The sequence below is a fragment of the Lutra lutra genome, chromosome 17 (assembly GCF_902655055.1).
Source record: "Lutra lutra chromosome 17, mLutLut1.2, whole genome shotgun sequence".
NCBI classification, from domain to species: domain Eukaryota; kingdom Metazoa; phylum Chordata; class Mammalia; order Carnivora; family Mustelidae; genus Lutra; species Lutra lutra.
This window is the reverse complement of record NC_062294.1, coordinates 45599853-45606115: the sequence shown is the minus strand read 5'-3', so window position 1 is coordinate 45606115 and position 6263 is coordinate 45599853.

The window sequence follows — 6263 nt, the reverse complement described above, 5'->3', positions numbered from 1 at the left end:
ATGATCGCAGAGTCCCGGGATCCAGCCCATCGGGCTCCCTGCTCAGCGGGGAGTCTGCTTCTCCCTCTGCCGCTCTCCCCTCTTGTGCTCTCTCTCAAATAAATACAATCTTTTAAAAAGAAAGATTCTGGGGGCGCCTGGGTGGCTCAGTGGGTTAAGCCGCTGCCTTCGGCTCAGGTCATGATCCCAGGTCCTGGGTTCGAGCCCCACATCGGGCTTTCTGCTCAGCAGGGAGCCTGCTTCCTCCTCTCTCTCTGCCTGCCTCTCTGCCTACTTGTGATTTCTCTCTGTCAAATAAATAAATAAAATCTTTAAAAAAAAAAAAAAAAAGAAAGAAAGATTCTGGGGCGCCTGGGTGGTTCAGTGGGTTGAGGCCTCTGCCTTCGGCTCGGGTCGTGATCCCAGGGTCCTGGGATCGAGACCTGCATCAGGCTCTCTGCTCCACAGGGAGCCTGCTTCCTCCTCTCTCTCTGCCTGCCTCTCTGCCTAGTTGTGATTTCTGTCAAATAAACAGAATTTTTTTTTTAATTTATTTGACAGAGAGAGATCACAAGTAGACAGAGAGGCAGGCAGAGAGAGAGAGAGGGAAGCAGGCTCCCTGCCGAGCAGAGAGCCCGATGCGGGACTCGATCCCAGGACCCTGAGATCATGACCTGAGCCGAAGGCAGCGGCTTAACCCACTGAGCCACCCAGGCGCCCCCAGAATATTTTTTAAAAATAAATAAAAATAAAAAGATTCTCTTAAAAAAAAATCTGAAGATGAGGAGATAAACCATGCAAACACATGGGAGGAAGTGTTCTAGGCAGCGGGAATAGCAAGTGCAAAGGTCCCGAGGTGGGAATGTACCTGAGTGATGAACTGCAAGGACTTCCCAGTGGCAGTGAGAATGGAGGGAAAGACAAAGGAGAGGAAGGATGGTAGTGGTGGAGAGTTGGGGGACTAGTACATCAAAGGCCTTTGATCTTTACTCCTCCAAATAAGAAGTGGTGGTGAGGGATGCCTGGGTGGCTCAGTTGGTTAAGCAGCTGCCTTCGGCTCAGGTCATGATCCCAGCGTCCTGGGATCAAGTCCCGCATCAGGCTCCTTGCTCGTCAGGGAGCCTGCTTCTCCCTCTGCCTCTGCTTGCTCTCTCTCCCTCTCTCTCTGACAAAAAAAAAAAAAAAAAAACTTTAAAACTGACCTTTAAAAAAAAAAAAAAAAGAAGTGGTGGTGAACAATGATTATGGCTTTATGCATAACTGGATGCAGTATATGAGAAGTGTTTTCCCAAGCAAAACAAATTCCATGAGGGTTAGGGACCTTTTCCGCTTTGCTCAGCACCCAGAACAGTGTGACTCAGAATGTGGTACTATCATTTGGTGAACCGGTGAGGTTACCTGATGCCAGGACCGCTGCTAATGTAATGGCAAGGTAGAGCAAGCACAGAGTGCCTAGGAGTTTGTGTTACGGAGGTCAGTCTGCTCAAGGTGAAACCTCACTCTACCCCTTACTGCCCTATGCTAAGTAAGTCAACTAGTGTGCACCACAGTTTTGTCCTCTGTAAAACGGCAGACTTACTTCATGAAGTATGGTTGTTTCTGGGGTCTGCCCAGCACAAGGGAAATAGAGGCTTAGCAAATACGAGTTTTTATTCACAAACACGATCTCATATGCTTACCTGTGAACCTGGCAGTAGGATCCCATGTTCTGAACGAGGCAGTGGAGCCTCAAAAAAAATGGTCTCGTGTCCAAGGACGCTGGCCTAGTAGACTGCAGATCGGTAGTGGGAGACCTTCCAGACCTAAGACAAAGTAGCTCCTTACCACTTAGCTAAGACTGTGGGGAGGGTGAATGGGCCCAGGGAAGGGCATGGCCTGATCCTCTGCATTCCCCTCCCCGCCTCACTCCTGCATTATAGTTAGGATGTCGCCACTCTTACAGAGACCAGAAAGAGCCTTAACAAGATAGCTGTACTTTTCTCTCCATAAAATCATCCAGGGACCCAGACTAACTCTAGGTGTTCTGCATCCTTCCCGGGAGTGGTCAGAACAGAGAGGGACACTGGCCACCACCATCAGAGTTGTGGGAAGGGAAAAGGCAAGGGCAAGTGGAGGGCACACTAGTCCCTTTCAAGGGCCACACCCAGAAGCAGCACCTGTCCCTCTGGCCCCATCAGACCCAAGGTCACATCTAGCAGCAGGGGAGGCTCAGAGAATACAGCTCCAAGGTGGGCAGCCACATATCTCACAAAAATCTGGGGACTTCTTTACAGAAAGGAGGAAAGGGAAAATGGACATGGGAGCCTGTCGGTCATGACTCCCTCTTGGCGGCAGTGAAAATACCCTCATTCCCTGGCTCTAACCCAGAAGACTTACAGATGGAGCCAGATTAAAGCTGGGAAGGTGAACCCAAATGCTCAATGAAAAGCAGGGCTGAGGGCCTAACACAGCCTTCTGCTCTGCTCTTGGGAAAATAGCCCCCACCATTCAGTACTCACCTAGAACGCTAAAAGGCACAGGGACAGTAGCTTACGGCCCTCCCCAGGCCCAGCCTGCCCCTGACCTCTAATGGCTCTGCCCTCCTCCGCTTGTTTCCTCCTTATTTCTGCCCAACAGGACTCAGTGTTAAGGGTATAAGCAATGCCTTCTCCCCTGTAGGAGAAAGGGACTTGTGTTCCCAACTTGCCTGCAATGCTGCCATTCCCTAGATCAGCTCTCCCTTTCTCTAGCATTTCACCAGCAGACCCTCTCAGGAGGCTCATCCCAGCCCTGAAGTTTGGACTTAAATCACTTTAGATAGAGACTGCCGGATGCCAACTTCAGTGGCTAGGGAAGCCAAGGTGGAGTAGGAACAAGGAGTGGGCCGCTGGGACACAGCCTTCCACAGATGTGCTGCGCTCAGTCGACTGCCACGGCTCCCTGGAAAAGCAACTTGCGCAAGGCCTGCTTTCCTCTCTTTCCTGAAGTTTACGTGAACGGAGCGCCCTGGTCCTATAAACATCATAATCCTGGGACTGGGATGTTTTCTTTGAACTTAACCACATCCCAGGAGATGGAGCCTTTTAAGCACCCCGCATACAGGGACTCCGCTTTCTTTCCCACAAGACCAAAGTGCTACCCTGGCCCTGGCCATTCTGGAACACTAATGATCACAACATCATAATGTGCCGCCCTTTGGGACAGGCCAAGAGGTGGACAGCCTGGCCGGGGAAAGCTGAGCTTGGCCACCACCCAGCTGACTGTTGTGTCTGGGATTTGCTTTCACTCTATTTGCAAGCTAACAAGTTAGCCCGTAACTGTTTTCAAAATGCTGGCAGAAGCTGGAGCTTCCTGGATCGGAAGCAAAAAGCCTTACTTGCAGCAAGCAGCCTGGACATCAGCGTATGTTGGTTTCCTTGGCCCCGTAAGGGGGCAGTGGGTGGCACCCCAGGAGCCGGACGTGAGCTGGGGGAACCCGCTTATTGACAGTAAGTGGCCGGCAAGCCTGCTCCTTGTCCCAGAGGGAGCCGTTCCCTCATCCCTCAAGGTGCTCACTGCAGACCCAACTCTGAGAAATGGCCCAGGTAAACAGCTGTCAGGGTCACACACTCCTGGCCTGCCCAGGAGGCCTTGTAGCAGCGGGAGACAGACCCCCCCACCCCGGAGGCCTGTCTCTGCCAACAATCCATCCTTCCTGCCTCCTGGTAAATTTTCACGAGTATGCCACTCTGATTAATCTAACAGCCCGAGAGCGAATTTATTCACTTTCTCTCACACATTTATTTAAAGTGACCTACGGGGGCGCCTGGGTGGCTCAGTGGGTTAAAGCCTCTGCTTTCAGCTCAGGTCATGATCCCAGGGTCCTGGGATCGAGCCCCGCATCGGGCTCTCTGCTCAGCAGGGAGCCTGCTTCTTCCTCTCTCTCTGCCTGCCTCTCTGCCTACTTGTGATCTCTGTCTGTCAAATAAATAAAATCTTTAAAAAAAAAAAAAGTGACCTACGAACAGGACTGCAAGCAGCAGCAAGTCCTGCAGATAGGCCCGCCTTCTGTCCAGGATCCTGGAGGTTTCCAGCCTTGAAGGAGAGGGCATACTTCAGCCAGCCAGGATGTAGTCAGAGACCAGTCTATCCTCCACTAGGACCCACACAAGGGACTTCAGACTGACATGCAGCTCTTTGGTGTCTTTACCAATCATTCCAAGGCTCCACAGCAACCCTCCTGCCAGACGGGGAGACGCTGTGGCTCATTCTTTCCCACATGCGAACACAGAATCCTGGGGCACAGTGCGCTCCAGGGAAGGATCTGTTAAGCCTGACTTGGACCACCACCTCAGGACACTGGCAGAGGCCGGGGCTGCTTGGGCCTCCCAAGTGTGATTCTGTCATCAGCCAGACTGGAGCAAGGCCATGCAGGTCCAGCTGTCTGTCCTTATCTAGGGTGGGGCCCACATTCAGGGGCTGCCACTGAAGGCATCAGGCACTGCGCTATCATCTGGGCCCAGCCATGTCGCTGGGCCACGCTGCCCAGCACAGGGCTCAGGGGACCAGGTGACTGGCAGATGGTGGGGCAGGATCTAGAAGACAGTCCGGATCTGAGGGGTTCCCTCCCCCGAGGGCTTTCCATCCCAGTAGGTAGGGCTGCCCCTCTCCTATCACCGACTCACCCCCAGACCTTTTGTTTGGAAGGATCCCGTGTGAACGCAGCTGGTGTGTTTACACAGTTCCACACACCGTGTGGCCCACTGCAAGGAGACTTGGCGAGCAGGGCATTCAACGACCAAGTGGTCAGTCACTGCCTTTGCAATTAGGACCAAGCAGTCCAAGGAAGAATCCAGGCAGACTCTTCAAAATTCACGTCAGTTCCTGAGGGCCCCCTCTGGTCGGCCGGCCGCCCGGGGTGCATCAATCAGGTGGGCCTGGGCTTGACACTGGAGGGGAGGGGGAGAAAGATGCATCTTACGTGTGGATGAGGAGTAAAGAATCCCAAATTTTCAAAATAGTTTCTGTAGCTCCCAATCCCTCTGACCTGATCTTTACCCAGGGGATGGCCTAGAAATAACCCCGTTCTAGGGGCAGCCACAGTCGGTGAACAAACTCCTCACTCAAGTGTATGGGCAGGAGGGAACGGTGACAGGTCTTTGCTGAGTGACTTTTTAAAAATCCATTCCACTGGGGCACCTGGGTGGCTCAGTGGGTTAAGCCTCTCTGCCTTCGGCTCAGGTCATGATCCCGGGGTCCTGGGATCGAGCCCTGCATCAGGCTCTCTGCTCAGCAGGAAGCCTGCTTCCCCCCCCACCGCCTCTCTCGCTGCATGCCTCTCTGCCTACTTGTGATCTCTGTCAAATTAATAAATAAAAAAATCTTTAAAAAAAAGATCCATTCCACCACCTGGTGATACCAATAGCCTAGGGATGACAAAGACTGTGAAATGGCCACCACCTTGGCTACTGGCCCACTGTTAGGCAGTCTTTCCAACAAGTGCACCACTATTAGCCTGTAAATGGTCCAGAAAGTCCAGATAGTCCTGGTTTCATTTCAAGGGGCACAGTGGCGTGGCTGGAGTCAGCTGCCCAGGCTGGACAGCAGCCCTAAGGCCTGAAAAAGACACGGTGGTTGAGACACCACTGGCCAGCCAAGCAGGGGCCGCAGGTCCAGCATAGTCCACCGGCCAGGAGCAAGGGGACAATGGGGACCCCCATTCCGTGAGACAAATGGGACACGTGTTGGCAGAAGTGAGTCAGCATGACGACTTCTGCATGGGAAACATGAAAGGACACTGTACGAAAAACCTTAAAAGTTCAATGATCTGGGTGGTCTTGATCTTCCTACAACACAAAGTAATTTCCAACAGTTTCTTTTAAAATCTAAACACAGGGGTGCCTGGCTGGCTCAGTCCAGAGGTGCACATGACTTTTTGATTTTGGGGCTGTGAGTTTGAGACCCACATTGGGTATAGAGATAATTTAATAAAATCTTTAAAAATAAATAGGGGACACATATGTGGCTCAGTCGGTTAAGCATTTCCTTTCGGCTCTGGTCATGGTCCCAGGGTCCTGGAATCGAGCCCCGCATCAGGCCCCCTGCTCAGTGGGGAGTCTGCTTCTCCTACTCCCTCTGCCCCCTGCCTTGTACTCTCTCTTGCTCTGCTCTAATACACAAAATCTTTAAAAACTAAGTAAATAAAAATAAAATGCGCTTTTTATCTTTCACACAACTAAGGGAGAGACAAGTCTTGCTAGAATAGGTGGAGAAAGGCCCCCTGCTCAGCCAGAGACATCACTGGGCTTGAAGTCCCCTGTAGGGAG